At 38.2% G+C, this 23,484-nt stretch overlaps 1 protein-coding gene across 1 annotated transcript in view; it reads right to left on the minus strand.

Annotated features, from left to right (window-relative positions):
* PCGF3 (polycomb group ring finger 3) overlaps positions 1 to 22,358 on the minus strand; it is a 52,598-nt gene extending 30,240 nt beyond the window's left edge. Inside the window, exon 1 of the mRNA XM_067315846.1 lies at positions 22,040 to 22,358. The gene's annotated coding sequence lies outside the window, so the exon portion shown is untranslated. The remainder of the gene's footprint in view (positions 1 to 22,039) is intronic.
* Positions 22,359 to 23,484: the final 1,126 nt, after the last annotated feature.

A 23,484-nucleotide genomic window follows, 5' to 3' on the forward strand; every position in this document is an offset into this window, starting at 1 on the left:
GAAGAAATAAAGCACAGAATTCGTGCCTCATCAACTAGTTAGATTGAAACATACAAATAGCCTATTCTTGTAATCAGTTTCAATAAAAAGATTTAAGCTGTTAACTTCTGAACAAACAGAATTCGTTCCACACAGAAAATTTATCTAACAGTAACTTAAAAGAATGATGTCTTGCCTATCTGCAACAAATCAAAAGAATTAAGGCTAAGAGAAATGAATTAATAAAAAAAAACAACAAAGGTGAAAAACAGTTTAATATTAAGTATCTTGCACTTCTGCAAATGTTTTCATCACACAACAGAAATTTGTCTAAATCATTAATGTATTTCAAGAGGACTGGAGAAATAGACATAGCCCTACTTTAGTTGCTAACAAGGTCACTACAGTCTGAAGCCAACACAACACTCTGGAGAACAATGAGCGTATTACCTCAGCTGTCTAATCTCAGTTAGATAGGGGACATTTACTTAAGACATGAGAGGAAAAAAGAAAACAGTATTTGTGGTTGCTTTGACCACAGACAAACTCTTGTTTCAAGCATGGCGAGTTATACTAGCTTTGATTTTTTTTTTATTTTTTTTAAGCAAACTTAATATAACAGCCACTTTAAAAAAAGAGTAGTAAGTTCAAACATACTAGAAGTGAGGAGGTTTCGGTGGGATTAGTGGAATACGATAGATAAATTTTATTTAGAGAAAAAAATCTAAGAATATTGTAAACTCGAACAAAATTCTTCCTGCTGTGTTTGCAAAGCACTGTTTAATAAAAGAAACTATTAGAAACTTTTTTTTTTTTACTGAGCAGAAAGAAATATGGTTCAAGATTCACATTTGTTCTAACAAACCAAGTTATGACTAGTAGCACATATACTGCCTTTTTGTTACTTATTTCATCCACATAACTGTATGTCAAGGCAGCAAATGTACTTTTTTAAATATCATGGCAACAGCTCAAATTCTCATGTCTGAGTAAACTCTTCACAATTCATTTCTCCCATTTGTGAGAATGTATTAGCACCAGCAGATGGCACCGAGTCCCCAAGCTTCATAAAGCAGGTATGTATATCAGTTAGTAACACTCATTTTCAACCCCAGGATGAAGAAAAATGCTTACAAACCTGTTGTTTCTCTCCTCCTAAATCAGAGATCTGCTGAGCACAAATGCACCATATATTTTTTTGTTTTAAAACAATTTAATTAAAAACAAAAATTTTAAACTTTGTTTTAAATTAAATTTTTAATGTGTGGAATGCTGCATTTCAGTTCTGTGCCCATTACATGGGCATGCTGAGCAGTTTGCAGAGATCACATATGAACTTGCTGACAGGTCAGGTTTCTCCAGTTCCAGTAGAAATTTAAGTATTAATTTCTCACCATCTCACAATCAATAAACAAACGAAAATCCTGGCAGCAGACAAGACCTACAAACTAGTCCAGCACTTGTTCCTATTTTCTGGGTATCTGCCTCACTGTTAGATGACTAAAATACTATTTGAAACCGATACGCAATTGATCCTCACAGAGGATATTAAATGATCTAAAATTAATAGTAGAAATGAGTGTCATATTCTACTACAACACTTTTTCCAAGGAAAGCCACTTGTCTTCTAGCCCACTTACAGCAATGGTTCTTTTTTCTCCTCCCATGAAAAAACTCAGAGTAAAGACAGATATCTCCACTTGTGAACGCTGCAGAGGTGAGAGGCAGAGTATGTAAGGACATCTCTCTAAACATGTTCACAGAAGCAAGATAATGGCAGGGCTGAAGGACAGCTTAGAAAGGGTAATACAAAAAGAGAGTATGCAGACAAAAGATGGAACCACACCAAGAACAGTTCTTCCAAGAAGTTATTTGTCAAGAGGCCAAGGACACTCCAGAGTAAGTATAATCTGTTCAAGACCTATCTTAACATGGTAATGCATTGAGAGCTTACAAATATTTATCCACCTTTTATCTTTCACAACTACAGCATGCTCATGAAGCACGTGAATGCCAAAGCAGAGTAAGCTGCTGGCAATAGACATATACTTCAGCTGCAGTTCAGAAGGAAAGAGAAACAAGCACACATATCCAAGTGGTCTGTTTTTACTTGTATGTGCTTAGGTCTAAAGCAGTGCAGATGAAATTTTAGTGAAGTCCACTTAATATTGACACATTTATCCCAATTAAAACACACCATATTATCAAAATTGGAAATAAGACCAGCCTAATAATATATTTTAAAAAATCCAGTTAAAGCAAGTCCAACACAAAGACTAATGCCCTCCTTTTCCAAATCCAGGCAAGTCTACCAAATCAGGCATTGAGGAATCCTCCAAAGGCTTTAGTTCAGCCATGATGTTTTCCACCCTTTCTATTGAATAAAAAAAGATGGCAACATGGAAGAAGAATACAGGCTCTCAAAGTTCATTACATGTTATTTTAAAATATGGCACTTAGAATAAAGAGTCTTCATTTATTTTTACAACTAAAATACTAGCTGCCTTTACCACTAGAAAAGTGGCATTAAACTGACTAATTATTCCTATTAGGCAGCACAGAATGCACATGACTATTGAGATAAGCCTATGTCACCAATGTTTCTCTTAGAGTCCTGCCTGCATGTCATACAGAAGTATGCTAGTCCAACAAGCTGTAGGTTAACAGCTTGGCTCTTAGAACTGATGTAAGCTTCTCAATTATTCAAATTTCCATCCAATTACAATCCAAGCTCATCTGAAGCTCTCCGTAAACACCATTCCAAAACACTTAAGTTAGTTTCACTTAAAAAGGAAAAAAGATGTTTAGGTCTACATAAAACACCTAAATCATCAGATTATACTTACTTTTCATGAAGGGATTGGAAAGTGACTGGGGCTTCCTAGAAGAAGCAAATGTCAATACCCATTTTGTTTTTACACATTCCAATACTTTACTTTTTTTTTTTTTTTTTTTTTTTTTTTTTTTTTTTTTTTTGAGACATTACACTGTTCCCCATTGAAGGAAGTGCTTTGCTAGAAAGTTTAACTCTATAAGCCTCAGGCTGGTTATTGATTTCTCCACAGTATTTTGAACTATTGGAGTTTTGTGTCATAGGTACTGCCCATTGGCATCAAGAATACTTTGCCTACAAAATACATTCACAAAACCAGTCATGCAAATAAGCAAGAGAGAAGGTGAAAAGACAAGGGTAGCTGGAAAAGAACTGTACCTAAAGCTTTAGAATTATACTACATTTTTCATTCTGAAATATTCCCCTAGTTTAAGTCTGTTTTAAGCACTTTTTTGAAATGCTAGCATTAAAAAAAACAAAAAACCACACCACACTCATTTTGTGGACAGCACGTAAAAGTCCTTTTAAATAGACACTTAGAAACTTTCAATTGATACATAATCATTACCATAACTACAAGAATATTGACCAAAATTTTAAAAAGCAAAAGCTCATGACCCTAGTTTTAAATTGCCTGTGTGAATTGGTCACTTAAACGGTTATTTGTTTGGCTTTTTTAATTGTTGGTCTTGATTCCCTAATTATAAAAAGTAACTGGAATGATTTTTTTCCCCTTCTTCCCTACAACCATTTGGCAACTTAAACAACACCTGAGACATGAGGTCTCTTCTGAATACTGTGGGGGTTTTTCCTCCTCATTTCTGTCCATTCAGCTTTCTTCACTTCTTGAAAGTTAAGTCACCCAAAAATCAACAAGTGACAGAGCCTGATTTTCTTTATAATCTATAATGAACAAGAGGTGTAAGACTAAGTCAGCTGGCTTTATGCTATTTAAGGACATGGCAACATATCTGATACAACTACTTTTTCGTTGTCTAATAAGATAGGAAACACAAAATTCACCTCCATCTAACAGAAAACAAACTTAAAAACTAATATTAAAATTCCATTTTTCATCCAGAAACAGATTCAACAACAGAAAACAATCTAGAAAGTACCCCTTACCATTTTCTAAAACTATGCTTTTACATTTTATGTTTTGTAAGAATGTAAGTAAATGGCTATATTTGATTACATATTTGCTAAAACACATACCCAGGATACCCTTCCAGTTATAAATATCATGGGAAGAGTAGAGGTTATTTTTCCACTGAAAATAAACATAACTTAATGGTTACCAGAATGGACCAAAATTCTTAGGAGAAATACAAAAATTACAAAAAACTACCAAACATTTTAAATAAAATTTTCTTGTTCTCAAGTATAAATTATGTCATTTAAATTATTCATTCAAATCAAGCTAACTTTCTAGTGCTTCAGGTCCCAGTCTGAATGCAGTGAGATGCTTGTGTAGGCTTGTATTGCAAGTGAAAGAAAACATACCAAGCACTGAATTCCATGTTTGCTATCCTGTCAACTGTATAGACTAAATACTAGCATAAGTTTATGTTGTTTTTAAAAAAAAAAAAAGTAGCTAACCAGTATTTCATTCTGAATACTGTTTATTCTCTACATTGAGGTAGACATTTAATCAAAAAAATTCATTTCTTTGTGGATGATGCATTTGATATTTGAGGTCCACAGCTAAAGCAATCCTGAACATAAATTCCATGCAAGTACTAGAGCCACAGCTTGGAAAGCCCTATCTAATTATACTGTGCTGGTTCAGAAATCAAAAACAATTAAATCCCCCAAATTCAGTTAGCATCATATGGGTCAGGTTCCCCCACCCCCTTTCCTCTTTGGGATAGGCCAGTGTTATTCAGTTTTCAGCCAGTGAACTGCAGACCTCAGAAGATCCATGGGCTATTTCTAGAAGGTCTCTGAAAATTAATTAATATCACAGATAATTGGGACAGAAATTTACATTCACTATACACACTTTACACACACACACAAAACCAGATAGTAAAGAAACACACAAAAACATTGAAAAACAAGAGGATGGGCAGTAAACTACTCCTGTGATTAAATACTCAATGCATACGCAAGTAGTCAAATTATGGTGAAACAGGAAGTTAGTTCTTGGGTTTAACTTTTCAACTGCTGAAAAAACAGGCTTACAAAATCATTCCAAATCTAAATTAAGAAAAACATTTCAAAACAGAAGTAAATCATTACTAACTCTTCCCTTAATAATAAAATTAACTAAATGTCAGTTTGTCAGTAAAAAGACAAGAAACTAAGGAGCTGTAATGCTTACTGTACTTAACTCATCCTCAGCTTTGCCTACCTATTTGATTAATGAACATTACAACATTACAAAGAAGAAAAGCATCATCCCTGCATTAGGACTCACATGACATTTTCTGTAAATGTTAACAGCTTTATTGCATTCACAACACATCAGAATTCATAATCACCATGAAGTAGTAATGCAAAGTTTCCTATTGAGAGTGCCTTCTATCCAGGGATGTGAAAGAACAAATTTACAAATATTAGCAATACTTATTGTAGCACTAATCACATATTTATTAATCCAGAATGCCTCAAGGGTTAATTCCACTAGTCAGAGTCCAGTATTATTTAAATTTTACAAACCACTGGTGAAATACTTTCTGAAATAACATTCAGCTCTAGTTCCACACATTAAAGAAAGACGGCATGAAACTGGACCAAGCACAAAGAAGAATCACCACAACTAGGAGAATAAAGAGCCTGAATGAAAACAGAGCCTGAATGAAAAGAATTCTGTCTTCCTCTCTTCATCTATCACAGCTTGGTCCGAGAGAGCAGCATGACTGCTACTTATAAGAAGAGAGCAAAAAAAATTATTTAAGCTAAAAACAAAGGATGGGAAGAAAACAAAAATCGGTAAATTGGCTTAAGTGTAAAACTTACGGAATTAGAAACCTTCTTTACTTACCTAGGGACAGTGGGAGGTGGTGGAGACATTAGCAAAGGACTGACTCAATTATTCAGGCAACATTGTGGGCTTATATTGTTCCTCTAAGATCGCATTCCTTATGATGATACAGGAAGCGCACAGCAAACTCAGGAAGAAGAAAAGTGTTCACCTTTCCTCTCAGGAAAGCTGCCAGCTGCAGATCAACCAACAGACACAAACCCTTTCATACTTTCAACTTTGTCATTTGCACTGCATCCGTTAATCCACTCTTGTAAAGTCTACCTGTAGTTTCTCTAGATCTTTCTTTCAAAAGCCCACTATAAAGTTTTCTTGCGGGATTATATATAAGGAAAGAAAATTAAAGTGCATTTAAAATGCACAAAAGGGAATTCAAAAGAGCACTGAAATTGAGCACCCTGCTCCTACCAAACTGGAGACAGATTCTTGGCATTAAACACCTTCGGCTCTGACGATGAAAGCAAACAGAACTCTCTGTATCCTGAAATGCAGGACCAACAGCTTCCAAACCTGAACCGGTGATGGTTAAAATTGCCTCATATGAATATGCATAATGCATCAATATTAAATCAGAGCTTGTCATTTTAAAAGTTTCTGTTTAGTAAGAGGAGCAAGAAAAGTACAAAGTGAGAAAATGGCAGATCCTTAACAGAAACAAAACATACATACACACTTAATACAACTTGGCCTACTTACTTGACTGCTTCCCACCTACTATCACAACTGTCAGCCCCAGTGTGTTATTCCCTGTATCTTTCCTCCTCCACTCTTTCCATGGCCTCAACCGTTCGTAGAGCTGGGTGAGAGAGAAATACGTATTACATCCACCCAACACACATTGGCAAGTGTAATTATGGAAGAGATCATATTCTCATAATTCAGCAATAGGAGGTTTTTCAAGAGGCAACAGCAGCCATCTATCACAAAGGAAATAGGATAAAGAATATAAGAGAATACATGATATGAGAAATATTTTTAAAGATACATTCAGTTTTCTTTCAAATAGAATATTAACTTTAAAAAAAATTAACCTTCTGTGCAGTCATAGTGATCCACCTTGAGCTTAGATTTCTACACAGATTTCATTATACAATGATGTGTTATCTTAAAATCAATACCCATAAGTAACTGAAACAACTCCTAAAGACTGCTGCTATTTTACAACTGTTCAGTGCTGATACCACTGACAAAAGCACTCATCCTAGAAAAAGCAGCAGCAGTAACAAAAATCATGCATTCATGTGATTAGCCAAAAATGTACAAAAAAAAATGAATCCAACTCCAAGTACTTTAAGAGTAGCTAAAAATATACTTCTGCTCTTTTCTTAAGGAGCATTAAGATAGCAGAACTTTTTCAAATAAAGCAGCTATCTCAAAAGAAGCGTACTACAACCAAGGTTCCTAAATTACATTGTTCTCATGTATTAAAATTGCATAGCCAACCTGTGAATGTCAGGAACAAGAAACACTGATTAAACTTTTTTTTTTTTTTGAGTGAATACTTTACAAGGCAGTGAACAAACTACCACAAAAATACAGGCAGCATGAATTTCTGTCAAGTAAGAAAGGACAGTGTTAATCAACTTTTCCTACATTGGTCACTAGGGTCAACTAGATAGCATTAAATTTCAGACACAAGATACTAAATAGCTATAAGATAGCACCAAACTCCAACAGAGTCAGAACTTGGAACATCAGACACTGTACTGAAGTTCCCAGCCTATTGATAAAAGGTTGCTTTGGCAAGAGATTTGCAAGGAGCAGCAAGGGCTCTGGAAAGCTGCAGACTGAGAATCAGTTGGTCCTTCTGCAACAGCATGAAAATTGTAGGTATCATTGTGCCTGCGTCATCAGCAGTGAAGGTAAACAGGATGCTCTCAGCTTCAACCCTAATCTTCCCAGCCACTCCCTTCTCTTGACCTCTGAGAAGAGTAATGTGCGGGCAGACCAACAATCAACAGCAGAAGAGCCGGGGGAAGGGAAAAAGCACAACAAAAAGAGGTTGAAAATGTGAAAACTCTTTAAAAAAAAAAAAGCATGGTATCTTATACTGGTTTTAGTTGCTCTGCTCACACTCAGATTCACTGAAATTAGAGATGTAGTATTTAAACTACGATATGGCTTATTACAATACTATTGAACCCATTCAGAGAAGTTAGGATGAAATTTTATGCCCTGATTTCACGTATCCCATAGATTCAGCATCATCTCGGGGGGGGGGGGAAAGTATTATGAAGAAATAGATAGGCATAGGACATCTAATTATCTTTTGTAACATTTGCTGTCATCTTATTAGTGACTGTAGAATTTTTTAAACTTGCTTCACTATTATTTGCAAATTTCTTCAGGTCTGTTTCCAGCTGCCTCTCAACTGAAATGCACTTGGTTGTTCAGACCATGGATTGTTCAGGATAAAGTCCTGAAATGTTTCTAACGAGCAGTCTAAACCCACTTCTGGATGCAGAATGATACCTATGACACTAAAATGGTTAATATTTTCTGCAAGACTGTAACTGAACAAAACACACCACTGACTGATCAGATTTGATCCTACTTTTCCATTTTTGATAACGAATCGCTAGCTTAACTATATTCAAATTCTCTTTAAGTTCTCCTGTTTCCTTTGATTAGAGCTAAGGGTGCAAGGTTATTTTCAATCAATATGTATTACTACCAATGATAAAACTGAGATGAGATCTTAAAGTATCAAAGCATTCAAAAACTTTAAAAATACTATGGAAATACAGCATTGTCTCAGGAGTGACTTTTTTTCTTCCCCCCCGTTAATGAATACCACTATAGCCTTCTCTAGAATCTAGCTCATTATCAGAAATCAAAGTCATTGCTGGAGGCACTAGACTTTTGAAGAAAAATCTACTCTTAATTTGAGTACTACCCCAAATGAAGTCTTCTCATAGAGATATTGCTAATTTCTGAAAAAGGGAAGATGAAGATGAAGAAGAATCTTCACATAGGAACAGAAGACAATTCTGTTGAGTATTTAGTAAAAAGCCTTTAAAAATTCAGGTGGTCAGTCACCTGACTCTGCTATTAGCTCAGACACAGTGGCAGCCCAGGAAAACTGTAACTATCAAGATGGATGTCTATGCTGAGAATACAGGAGGCACCAGCAGGCAAAAAATAGAAAGGCACGTCTACAATTTAACTGAATGCTCATTTTACCTGCAACCTCTTTTTTTTTTTTTTTTTTAAATAAAAGTGAAGTTTAATAAAACCCAGATTACATCATTTTAGAATAATCAGCTCTAGCTGCATGCGATTCAATTGAAAGAATCTGAAAAGTTACATATTCATGTCTTTACTTAAAAAATTTAAGTGATCAACTGTTAAGGCTTCAATGATCTGACAGCTCTCTCTTGGCTGCTATGATAGAAGATGAGTAAATGTTATTAGGACTGCCCTATACCTTGCACATGAACAACAGGTACTCTATTCCTTCTGGAGTCAGGTGCATACTCTGTAACTTGAATGAAGTTAGCTGCCTGACAAACTATATAAATAAATAAATAAAAGCTTTGCAAAATCTTGTATCTTCTTTTGCTCCTGAAACCTCAGTGTGGCTTTAATATATATGCTGCTCTCACTTTTCCTGATATCATTTTAACATTTAGCTCTTTGAGAGATAAACTGAAGCAACCAGGTAATACAGACAGTTAAATGATCTCCTTCGAACCTTTGTTGCTGCAGCTTTCTTACCTCAGATACAACCCTAGCTTTCTAAGTGACTGGCAAATGAAAAAAGGAACCTGGTGTTTAGCTTCATTCATAGATAAATACATTTATTATTTAAAAAAACTGGATAAAAACCCAGATCACGGCGCTTTCACTTCTCATTGATAAAACTGACAGCACCAGTCAAGACAATCTTCACACAATAAAATTCAACCGCTTTACCTGCAAAAAGCTTGGCCTTTTGTTTTGTTTTGTTTGTTTTCCTCTCAAATAAGCAAGGAACAGAACAATCCTTTAACCAGAGCAGACACAGAAACATCTGTCTCTTCTGTTATCAGGACTCTGAAATAACATTTTCTATTTTCTTCAAGAACTATTTTGGACTATCTTTAGTGAAATTCCCAACTTTTTTAGTTCTAGCCTGAACGGACTAGAGCCAAGTTTTTCAAGGGTTAGGTGAAACAAAAGAAGTCTCACTTTCACACCTTTGCAGAGTAAAACTGTAATAGAACCATAATGAAAGTATTTTTAAAGAAAAATTAGTCTTTTATTCAGTGTGCTAATGACACTAGGGAGCAGTAAGTAGTCAACTTATCTTCTCAGCTACTTTTAGGGAGAAACTTGACAGTACTTCATATTCAAATTTCAGTTTTAATCTCTTAGTTTTAATGCCTTGCAGTTTATCTTACACACTGTGAAACACTATTTTGATCACAACAGTAACATGGAACTTTTCAAATCCTACCATGAGACTCCTAGTCCTAATTATGTCTCCCAACTTTAAGACAAGCTACACTACTGCTCTTTTGCTGTCTTCCTCTCCTCCTGCCCTTCCACCAGTGATAGCCATGCTAAAATCTGTAATACCAGGAGGAAATCATCACTTACTACACAGAGTGCACTTGTCATTAAACAGTACTCTCTCCTATTACAGTAGGCTCTTTATTGTCAGCTCTACAGGCCTTGTGCAGCACATATTTCTTGTGGTCAAAGCTTTCACTCAAATTGTATCTATTATAAATAACAAATTTCCCTTGAAAGACAGCCGGCCACAAAACCAAGGGCCCAAAAGCTATTTCCGCTGACCTCCAGCAGAGCAGCTGAGTTGTCAAGACACTACTAGGCTCTCGGCAAAGAATGCTCTATTCCACCGCAGGGCAGAAAAACCTTAGGGCCATTTACCCTCTACAGAATCAAGGACAATGAATAGGTGGTGCCTGTCAGCCCTCCACAGACAAGAAAGAGCCAACAACCTTGGAAAAGTAAGCGTGCTCAACAGAAATCCCCTTTTGTCCTGACCTATGTGCAAACCAAATCAGGCCTGAACATAAAGAGCACCAAAATGACACTGGAGTAACATTAGTACTCCTGATAGCAAGCGTAAGCAGCAGAACAAACAGCTGAGAGGAAGTAAGGAAAGAAATAGCAGCACTGAACAGATAATAGAAAGGAAACCAAACAAAAATAGTTCAAGGAAAGGAGTGAGGAAAAGAAAGTTACTCTCCTGGAAGAAAGAGAATATAAAAAAATGAAATGAAATTTATCTTAATGTGCTTTTTATTCTTTTCCTTTTAAAATGAAATATACTATAAAGAGAGGAAAACATCCTGCACTTAGGCAATAAGCAGAAAAACATGTCCTCCAGAACAGCAATTCTACTTTTGGGCTCCAGGCCTATTTTGACATGCTGACCGAAAAAGCTTAACTGTATTAAAACAAAGAACATAAAAAAAGAGCTCTGGATTACTGATATTCTAACCCTGCTTCCTTAATAGATTTTCACCTTTACAGCTTTTGAGCAATGCAGTGCAACAACTGTGTCAACTACCTTTAGCAAACAGCACGGAGGTAAGAATGTGTCTTTTACTGGAACAGAAAAGACACTCAGAATTACATTTCATCAGCCATGCTTTTTGTAGGCCAGACGTTCTGAATCCACCTCACAATGCCTGTATTTGGGGATCAGTCACATATTCTAAAGGAACGATTCTATCTCTTACTTTTGACAGGCTTAATTAAATCATAACAGTAACAAGGTCTGGTGCTTCTTTGAAATTTCTGTGTGTGCCTTGTGTAAAATAACTATTGCATTTTGCTCTCAGATTGCAAAATCCAGCATTCTGAAGTAGCTAGCTAACAGACCATAGGTTTTTTTTCTTTCTTTCTTTTTTCCAGTAGGCAGAGGGAAGGGGAGGAGCAGCTAATTTTTAAGAACTGGAATATTTATCCCTTTCCAACCCACAATATCAAGCCGCTGTGAAGAATTCTCCAACTTTCACAATTCAGAAAGGTTCAAAGGGGACCACAACATTCTTAATAACAGTGTATGAAAACTTATACCTGTAGTAAGGATTACACCTTTACAGTTCTCACTTTCAGTTTATTTTCATTTCCTCATCATAATTAGGTCTACTGTTTTGCATGTGTTGGGGGGGGGAAGTGGGGAGAAGGTTAAATGTCTATCAACATGAAAACATTCATTATCATCCCCAAAGAAACAACAGTAAGCAGGAAAGATGCCTGCAATTACCAAACTTTTTTTTTTCATTCCAAACTCTGCATCAAAGTCATTAACAACAGCTAGTTTTGCAAACTATGACCAAAGAAAAGTTCTAAAGGAGGATGAAACCTGAACTACAGAAGTGAGAGCAATAGCATTACAACATCACCAGCTTGCCTGTCAGCCTTAACACTGCAACATGATATTGGTTTAAGGAATATGGACTCCAACAGAAAAATCCAGTGGAAAATGATGGCATGAGAGGATTTAGCATTTAAAAAACTGACTTCTTTGCTCTATTCTGATCACTGACTTTCGATGCTGTTGCTATTAAAAATGGAGAGAGTCTGCTCCTCAGCGTAGCTAATCTTTAACAGAAGCTAAACTATCAATGCCACAAAATAATCTTAGCAATCAGCACAAAACTGATTTCATTTGTGTATGGGTTTTGACAGTCTCATTCCTGCGGTTTAAGTTACTGGCTGCAACCGTACAACCCTTACTGGAGAGGACCACCATGAAGCAAGAAATGAGTGTATCCTTACACCTCAGGTGCTCATTTTACCAGTATTGAATGTTAGCACAAACCACTGATAAAGGCAGTTTTATACCAATACAGGCTGAATGAGGCAAAAGGGCAGGAGAAAACTTCAGGAAAAAAGAATGCAGGCAGGTGAGAGCTTAAACCACCAACTAGCCTGTCAGCCCTAATTCCAAAGTGCTGTTCTTATACTCCAGATACTTTGATCGCATACCTTAAAAGAGCTCCAAAAATGATTGTCTGTATTTAGCTTTCTGACTAGTGTTCAATATTGCTGAATACCAACCACTTAATCTAATCTCAGAGATAGTAAGTAATTACCAGTTACCCTCATTGCAACTTACTCAGCACCAACTGCAGTGCTAACACCAGCTTCACATATTCCAGCTAGGAAGAGAGTTAACTACGTTCTGAACTGAAGATTCCCTTCTCAGCTCTGCATATAATCATTCCATCACATGCTCAAACCTGCCCTTCTAGAGTCAGAAGTATAGAAAATATAACATAGTACAGAATGAAAGTCAAGTCACTCTTCCTTACCCAGTCACTCTAACGGTACTCTACAGCTTCTGGGACAGTTTAGTTTCAGTCCACAAATGAACTGAAGACATGCTCTGCACTTAAATCATTCCACAAAATTCCTCAGAATCCCTTAAAAGAAGGCATGGATGCCAGCTTTTATACATAAGGGAGCAGTGCTGGAAAAAAAGGGAGGAAGAAGTTGACACAGAAAAACAGCTAGCTAAACAAGTAGCTCTTTCCAACTTCAGCTTCCATAGTAAGATAGCTAACATTGCATTAACAGCTGGCTGAAGCAAAGTGGTCAACTAATGGAAAAGTGAGGTAAGTAGAAGAATGGATCATGAAACTAACTTTAAAAAAAAAAAAAAAAAGACACCAGTATGTGGAAAGCTAGTATGAAAGTAGACAAATAACCCCTAAACGACTGATATGCAGTCAGGAGCCAAGCATCAACAACAGCATTTCACATAGACAAACTGTGCAGAAACTGCAGAGCTTTTCTAATCCACAACAGTACATAGGAAAGCAGCAAGTTAAGATGACAGAAATAGCAAGTCATCTATAATCTAAAGTTTATCACATCAATCTTTTATTCATTTCATATGAGAAGGTATATAGTATTAAAACATAACAGAACTTACAGAATTACGACAGAATTGATAATTAATTAGCATTCAAAGTATGACTGTATCAACAAACTTTTATAGCCACACATATCAACACCAACTATTCAAAAACCATTGGAAGAAAATGTCCTCTGATGCTACTCAGCCTAGAGAGTCAGGCATTCCACGCAAAGACTACAGACCTGAATAAATAAATAAATATTGCCCTTCTTATGTACCATATTTAATCTGATACCAGGTATATCTTAAGTCTCCCCAGGAATTTTTAAAACCAAAATGACTTTAGGAGATCCTTATTGCTCCCTACCACAAATTTCAAACACTAGACGGAAGTGAGGAATATACAGAACAGAGGGAAGAGAGTCTTCCAACGCAAGCTGTCAAATACTACAGTACCCTGCCATCCACCAAGAATTACTTCTTGAGATTGAACTCTGCTATAAGAGAGAAAAAAAAAATCAAAGTAATTTCCTAAAGTTAACAAAAATGTAATAGTTGTTTAAATACACACATATTCACTGACATTCCCTCCCTCCATTCTTTAGAACACAACTTAGCAAAATACCTCACAAGAAACATGTAATATTAAATGCTTGGCTGACAAGGAAAGAAAGGACTCTGCCTCATAGTGCGCTCAGAGCAAAGCTCCACAGAGCACATATCCTGAGCATCTGAAAGACTTTTTTCCAGGATGTACCACATGTAGATTTCTATAAGCATTTGAAAAAGTCATTTCAGAGGAGGAAAAAAAAAAAAAGAAAAAGAAAAAAGAAAAAAGTGCCTTCCTTTGTTTTTTGGTTAAGACTGGGGGAGAACTGAGGAAATTGTTTTTTTCTATTTACATGCTAAAATTGTCCATGTCTGCTGCTGGCCACAACAGATGACTAACTAGAAAAATAGTTACTTAGTATGGGAAGAAATAAGGAATTTGTGGAAGAAGTAAAAGCAGCTCATTTTTCCCTTGCATTGACTCCTCTAGTGAACATACCATAAAATAATATAAGGCCTAATAATGGAGGCTACAGAGGAGGAATCTGAAAACTTTTGTCTTATCCTTACACTCTGTAAATCCACATTTTAAAAAATATCAACCCCCCCTTGACATTTTCTAGTCACTTCCAAAAATTTGGACTTGTTACTGGTGCACAGAAATTTGCACTTCAGTTTAATGTCCTCTTATGTTTATGACTGGAGAATGACTTAATAGAGTAGTGGCTTTGGAAGTCTGCTTCAAGTTCCACTAGGCAAGTCATTTGACACATTTTATGGAGTGACAGAGGGAGGAACTGAAATGTGGAAACCAAAGTACTTCCCTACCCAGAGAGAAGTTGTGAAAATACATCAGACTATAAAGCATTCACATACTTGATCACAAAAAGGCTTAACAGGACTACAGAATTAGCCCTACACTTATTTCTTTCTCATTACATTGTTAGCTTCAGCAAAACAATGGGCAAGGTAGTATGTTTTTAGATCAAAACCTAGAAATTTGGCATTATCCTCTCTCAATTTGTAACTCTTCTTCCAAAAGCAAGCCATTTTCAGAAAAGTCATAACTACACTCATGAGTTATTACATGTGCACAACAACCATACAGAATGTAAATAACTGTTACAGATTACAGCAGACACATTCCTGTAAGCAATTTCTAATGGTAGCATCTAAGATAATGACTAATTAATAAGTGCTTACAACTCATACACTACTTTTCAAACCCACATATTTCAAAGGTGATCTAATATATTCATAAAATGAAACCTGCAAATGTCAAGATGCATTTAGTACTGTGTGAATCAACATACATGGTCTGCTTCTTGCGACTTCTGTCATGAGAGAATCTAGCATGCAGAAAGGTAAACTGAAGAAAATTAGCTCCACTGGCCAGACAGAAGCCTTTTTATCTGGTCAGGCACCATTTATGTTGCCTCAGAAATAAACCTATATGAGTCCAGACTAGTATTCTTGTGGGCAACAGCTGAGACAAGAAGCTTGAGTGAAGCTACACAAAGTATCCTACGAAATTATTATGGGATAACCTGATCACTGGAGTGATTTCTGCCTCATCCTGGACAGTCAAGATTGATCAAGCACAAGGTTAATAAATTGGTATCCATATAAACAACTTAATTTGGTGCCACCAAGCAAGACAGTATTATTAACAAAGACAAGTATTATTAAAAAGCACCTTTCAGTTAAACTATTACTGCTCAGCAATACTTAGATCCATACTTTTGGCAAAACAAGCAGTTACAATAGTATTTCAAGTGGGCTAGATTGTACTGTAGACAAGAGATAGACAGATTGACTGATAGACAGAGATTGTAGCAATAATCATCAGAATTTAAAAGTACAGATTCCATGCAAAACAATTACAGTTTAGCAAATCCAGAACACATTAGTAAAACAGGGATGAGAAGGAAAAATGTTTATGTGGATTATCCAGGCCAGGGCAGGGAAAATGTTGGGGATATCTTCACAATCTGGCTGAGAACAGTGTAAGAACAGATCAAAGCACTTTCCTATGTTCCACCCCACCCCCCGACCCGCCCCAAACCAAACACCTGTAAATTAACCATCATCTTGTGGCAGACAGATATAAAAAAAACATGATTTTAAAGCATAAATTGGTTTAAGAAGGAAGGTGACTTTGCAATCAATCTTAAGGAGCTGGTACAGTAAAAGGCAGATTAGTTATGTAACTCATTCAACAAATGATACAAATGCACACATTGTTTCTGAAACAGGGTAAATGTTTTTCTCTAAACCTGATGAATTTTATTCATAGAGTATAATTTTTGATTATGCATTTCCCACTCCAACAGAAGAGAGAACTTTTCCTAAAATGCAGGACTTTGTCACGAGGCAAAAAGCAGCTTGAACTTGGAGACAAATTCTAGGTGAACATTTAAGAAGTGGTGGTATTATGTTTGCTTTTCCCTTAAAAGGATTCAGTTAAGCTTGAAAAAATGTATGGGACAGCAAACAATCATCTAGTAAAGCTAAAGCACAAAAGGCCACTGTAATCAATGGCTGTATCACCGCAACTTGGTGTGGGGGGAGGGTGGGGGAGGTGTAAATGCAGACAGAACTGATCAGGCAAATACTGCATGCAGCTCTGGTGTCCATACTTCACAGAGAAGGAATAATTCAGAGACAGAAGGAGTAAAAGAAACATTTCAAGGATCAAGGGGGCTGATTTGATTACAGTGTGTTAGCACCCTCCTAAGGTGAAAAATAGGGAGTATTAAGTCTTGTTAGCTAACATAACAGATAAGGGTTTAGCAAGAATTAAGAGTTTGGAATGAAATCAATTTGTTTTAGAAACCTGGGGCATGTGCATTTTCAACAGTTGCATGATTAGCTACTCCAAAAAGCACATGTAAAAAATTCCCTTAGATCTTGCCTCTTTTGAATCCTCAAATGAGGACAAGGTTCCTTGTGTCTAGAGCACATATTATACTGTAGGCAAAAAATATAAACAAAACAAGAACAGTTACTATTACTAGGGCAATTGTGTGGAAGATAATCATTTGAACACAGGAGATAAGATGAGCTCTCAGTCCACTTTGACCTCAACTCTAAGAACACAGTTTTGACTTCTAAAGGTCTCGGCGCCCAAATGTTTTTTGGGCAAAGTCATTCTGAATAAACAAAGCATACCATGACATTAAGTTAAAGAATTCCCATTCCTCCAATAAAGGCTACTGATAGCCACTATTCAGTGCAACAAATAAATCTGGTTTAATAAAGTTGAACACTTTTGCAGTGTATTTCTCTTGCCTAATAAGTTAGAATAAATTGGGCAGTACATTTGAACTAAGTAACTAACTGACTCACAGCTTCCATTATGTCAAACTGTGTACTTAAATTAATAAATGGTTCACATACACCAGGAAATGCCATCTGCACATGAGCCAGTTCTTCACAAAGAATATTTAAATTCAGCAGCTGTATCGTACCTTTCAGCTTGTTCTTTCAGTTGACAAAGCAGGGGGAAAAAACTGCACAGAACAACACATTACATGAAAATCTGCAAACACCACACTGTCCACACTTACATATTTTTACATATATGGTTACAGTTTAATAATAAAGTTTGCATGCACATGACAAGATATCACAGAGATAACCCATGGTCTGGTGATCTTTTAAAATGTTCAGTCACAGTGTCACTCACAATTCACACAAGACTTGTATATTCAGTAATATCACAACGAATATACAACCTACTGAAGATAAGTGTCACACACTAACTGTCTGGTTATGCAGAGGGTTGAAGAACAGTTTGTAAGTAAATCTGAGAAAACTGACAAGAGAACCATTTGCAAATCAGCAATTATATGATACTCATTCTGGCAACCAGAAAAGTTACTTTGCTCTTTTAATTAAGCAAATACTGCACAGCACATATTCCCACTCACACAAAACATATACAGAATTTTTTGTGAATAACAATTTTATTTTGATTAAGGTGAGAAACAAAGACATCCTCAGTTTCAAGCAATAAGGATAGTTATTGCAACCAAAACCCCCTTTTTTTTTAAATGCAGTCAATGTTTTAAGTTATTGTCTGTCACAAGGTCAGCACACAAAACAGTTATCTGTTAATAGCAACCTAAATATATGTCTATGGGGATATGACAAATCCCCTTATCACTTTGCACAGAGATGAAAAAGTAAAGGTAGAATTAGTTTAAATAATTTGTTCCATAAGCAGCAGACCTACAAAAGTCTGATTTACTTTGCATTTATGTATCTCTCTTCCTTACAACCTTACCCCGCATTGTAATAATGCCAACACACATACACCTGCAGTATCTCTAGTCCTCACTCACATCCCTTAAACACTTTCCTCTGATCCCATCACTGTTAACTGTGACTTGAACAAAGAGGCAGTCATTACTGCTTGACTAATCACCTTTCAGCTCAAGGAACACATAACTCTTGAGCTCACTGTACTTTGTCCAACAGCTGAAAATTTATTCAGGTCTCTTCTATACAGGCATCGGTCTTTATAGAAAATGTAGGGATAAGGAAAGAAAAGTGAAGCTCCTATGTCAAAGAAATCATTCAAAACTAAAATACGAGAAAGGAAACTTTTAACCTTTTCTACATTTCAAAAAGAAGTCTCAAATGATAACTATTCAATAGCAAAAGGTAATGCAGCATTTCTAAGTAAACTGCTTCTAGCAAATTCACTTTTACCAACTAACCACCACCTAGACAAAACATGCTTGAGAATACATTCACCAATAAAAAGAGTCACCTCCAGAAAAACAACTGCATTACTGTCAAGTGCTTCAAATATCAAGTTCAGTTTCCTAACAGATCATGAGGTCTTATTGTACCAGATAGACATCAAAAATGGAGTTCTCTGCAACAGACACATTTGAGATGCTAAGTGGCTATACAGACACAAGCAGACACATTTTATTGTCTACAGATTTTACTGAAGCTGGTGGGAAGACACAACTTTCCCAAAGTTCACTATTAATAGCAGTATGTGTAAAGCCAGCAGCATTAAAACTGATTTAATTCTTGTAGAAATGTTTTTATTAATCTTTTTTACTAAAAATAAGAAAAAATAAAGACTTGGTTGGGTTTTCCAGACAACATGGAATGACTGAAATTTGAAAACCAACTCATTCTAATTTCTCTTAGTAAAAGGATGGACACTATTTTAAGTAATACATCTTTCAGGCTGAGAACTTCCCTCAGAACGAACTCAATTGTTGCTTTAAAGTGTTCTTTCTGGTAAAGAAAATGAGGGAGAGGGGGGAAGGAAGGGAAAATGGTACTACCAATCAAGTCATAGTCATTCTGTAGATTAAAAGATAGTAGAAAGTTAACTTGAGAAAATTCAAAGCAATGAAGAGCAGCAAATTTTCCCTTTATCTTGCAAGTACGTTATATAGCAAACTATTGTTTATAGTCTCTTCAGTCAGCAACAAAACATAATGATACATATCACAATAGTAAGGATTACTTTTAAGCACGGAACAACCCCTTACTCTCCTCCCTTTTACTGCACTTACTACTCTGTAGTAGCAAGGAAACTTAAAGTCTAACACAGTAAGCTTGAGTTTTAAAAAAGGCAGATGCGAGCAATATGAAACTATAAATTTACTTCAAAACACACCTTCAAAAGAAGTCTTGTGCAGAGTAACAGATCGTGGATGTGAACAGCATCTTCCCAGCTTTTAACTTACTCCAGTCAAACTGTCTAGAGAAAACACGCTCAAGATTTCCTTTACACCTGACAGTGTACCTAACCCAGCAAAATGGACTAGTTATAACAATGATCAAACATTTTTACTAGCAATGACAAAAAGGAAGCAGAGTTTAACCTACTAAACACTCAGGAACACTGCCAGTCTTAAAAATATTGCATCTCCAAACACTACTATCAATACCAGCTTCCAAATAGTATCTTCAGACTGTATATCAATTGGGCAACAGTTTCAACAACAACAAAAAAAAAAATGGAGGAAATGTTTATTACCTGCACATAAGAGAACATTCTACACTCTTATTCTTACAAGGTCTTATTACATTTTCTTGTAAGCCCATACCATTTCTTAAGACAGTAGCTGAAAAGTGAAACATTGTCAACATGCAAGCTTTTCAAAACATGTCTACATACATTCCACAGGCCATATCTAGCTTAAGTGTTTCAATGGAAGTGCTTTTAGTATATCTCCTTTCAGAGTTTCCTGGAGAGTTCAGTATTTTAACCTGGAATTATTTCAGTCCTAAGGGATCACTAACCTGGTGTGTGTGGGGGGGGGGGGGGGAGGGGGTTATTAAAACAAATGTAAACTCTTCTTAGCAAGAAAGATTACCTATCTGAAATATAAAGCTGAGCAGCAACCTCCGCTCAAGCAGATAGGTAGCCAGGAGAATTAAGGAGTAGCACAGGCAACTGCAGCAACTAGAAATGAAACTTTACAGTCCTCTAGTAGCAGAAGTTTTTCACAGCAAGATATTTAACTTCTGTCATTCTAGGCATTAGTATTACGCTACCCTTGTTACAAAAGCTACATAGACTACAAGTTAACGCAACATTTTACACATGTTCAACCTCGATTTTCCAATGGTGAAAGCAGAGCCACAAGACTACATTGGCTAGCTCAACCTGCGTAAAGAAATTAAACAAATTTTCCTCAAATAATGGCTTTAAAATGCTTTAAATTTTAAATCTTTCCATGCTTTCTGTTGTAGTACCCCAGTACACCTCTTCAGAAAAAAATGCCAGATCTTCCTCTAACTGAGCATATATGATCACCCCAAGTATCTCAAGTTCTGACCAGGTTCTGTATTCTCTTAAATACGTTACAAAATATCTACAAGGACCACTTAAATTGAAATAATAAAGCTATTGGAAAGGTATAAGGTTTCTATTTATCTTGTCATCTGTCAAGCAGTCTTACGAATTGCAAAACAGCTTTTGAGACACACAATAAGGTCACACTACAGACTCTTATCTGACCTGCCACTAACAGGAAGAACTGAAACTTCACAAGCAGCCTACCCAGCAATAATCAATGGAAAATGCACACCATCTAGTAGTAAGACCTACAATAACATTATTTAACATATGCCTAGTTGTTCACACTTTACAGTGAAAACCAATTCAAAACAGTAGATATATAAGGGGATGGAGAAGTTAAGAGGAACCTTATGTTCCAGGAGCATGCCAACTTTTTTTTTTTAATTCAAACCTTTTCATCCACAGTCTTAATTCTTCTGTGAAACACATCAAGACAATTATATGTAGGACTATTTCAAAAGATACCAAGCATAGCATTTCCAAAGGAACCTTCCAGAGCACATATGGATAATCAAACGGAATTTCCAGATACTGGTGCCTCCGATACCCTTATTTCATACGCAGAGGGCAGAAAATGGCTAAATTGAGGCGAGGCTGAGTGGTAGGCATGTGACACTTCCAGAAGGAAACACAGGTGAAGCAGCAAAAGAAAACCCAAGTACTTCATAAACCACAGCAGCAAGCCTTTGGCGAGCCCTACCGATTCGAGGGCACACTCCAGTTCACCTACAGGGCACTCTCACGCCCCCGCTGCTCTCCACCTCCGCCGCCCCCACGCTGACGGACACGCGCCTCCCCCCGCAGCCGGGGCGATCGGGTCGGGCCCCGCACGCACACGCACACGCCCCAGGCCGCCCGCAGGCTCCCACGCCGCGGAGGGGAGGGCCCCCCCGGGCCCCCCCCCGGGCTGGCAGCCAGGCCGGGGGGCAGCCCCGCACCCCGCGGCAGGGGGTAGGGGCGGCCCCCGGGCCCCGCCGCCCCGCACCGGCCGCGCCTGCCCTCCCCCCGCGCCCCCCGGCCCCGGCTGACCTGTCGGCGGGGGGTGGGGCGGCGCTGCGGCCGTTGGCGCGGGGGGAGGGGGCCGTTCCCCCCGCGGCCGGGGCCGGCGTGGCGCCGGGCTGCTCTCCTGTCCTGTCCTGTCCTGCCCGTCACCGAGCCTCCTTCTCCTCCCTTCGCCGCCGCGAAAAAACAACAACAAAAAGAACAAAAAAAGAGACGAAGGCAGAGGGGGGGGTGGGAAATACCGGCTCTTCTTCCCCTCCACCCCCCCCCCCGAAAAAAATAAAAGGGGGGGATAAAATTAAAAGGCTCGGCCCGGAGTTTAAAACAAAGAGGCGGAAATAGCCGAGCGGAGCCCGAGCGGAGCCGAGCGGGGGCGCCGCGCTCGCGGCGCATGCGCAAGGAGCGCTCACTCGGGCACGGCGCTCGCGGCCCCCTCCCCCCACCCCGCGGAGCAGGGCCGGCCCCCCGAGCGCCCCGCCCCCGCCCCGCCCCGTCGTGCGCGGCCGTTGGTGGTGAGGGGAGCTGCGAGGGGAGCGGCGTCCCGCGCCTCTCCGCCTGCTTCCCCCGGACGGCGGGCAGCCGCCCTGCGGCCCGGGGGCCTCCTGCCGCGGCCCGGGGGGCCCGAGGGACGGTGTCCGGGACCCCAGGCTTGAAAAATGAATTGCGCTTCCTTGGAGAATGAGAGTAGCTAAGGTGGCTTACATTCTGGCCAAGGTGCATGCCTTATTTCAGGGCCTACAGCTATCTGATAATTCGAGGTTTTCTCCAGAAGTGCATAGGTGTCGCTTTAACGAATCAGCAGTGAAACCTGGGGTAGGAACTGGGAGTGCTGGTGACAGGACGCAGAATGCAGTGACAAACTGCAAGCCAAACACTCCCACTGATGAAGGTAGGAAGATTTGGTCCTCCTGAAAGCCACAAGGTGTGATGTCTTAGATGTTTAGGCCAAAGAGCACGCAGAAAGTTTCTGAAGCCCATGCCAAATTCAGCCTCCTTCCATGTGACCGAACACCAGAGTGGCAAAGAGCAGTCCTCAGAAAATAACTTGACAAAAATTTAAGGCATCAAAGCACGCTTTATTTTCCCTATTACGCGTACATGCTGTATGTGATGTATCTACATAGCTGTACATTTCCCTCTGTCTTTTCTTCCTCCGACATGACTGAGCTACAATACACTCTCCCACTTTGGCTAGGAAGTTAACTAGAAACTAGCTATCTCGCATGGCACAAACCTAGACTATGTTTTCCAGCGTGGTGTCCAACACTCCACCGAGCCTTAGATGTGTACCAAGGCGTCAGGGTCTGCGCTTGCTCCAGGAGCTGTTATCTCACGCTACACCTGTGCTGACAGGCCACACGGGACCACTATAGACTTGCTCTATTTAGCTTCAAGGTTAGTGGGGCCAAGCGGACACATCTTCTGTGTCAGAAATGTAAATTCTCTTCTCAGTTTAAGCACAGATGACTGCG

The sequence above is a fragment of the Apteryx mantelli genome, chromosome Z, assembly GCF_036417845.1.
Source record: "Apteryx mantelli isolate bAptMan1 chromosome Z, bAptMan1.hap1, whole genome shotgun sequence".
Classification (NCBI taxonomy): Eukaryota; Metazoa; Chordata; class Aves; order Apterygiformes; family Apterygidae; genus Apteryx; species Apteryx mantelli.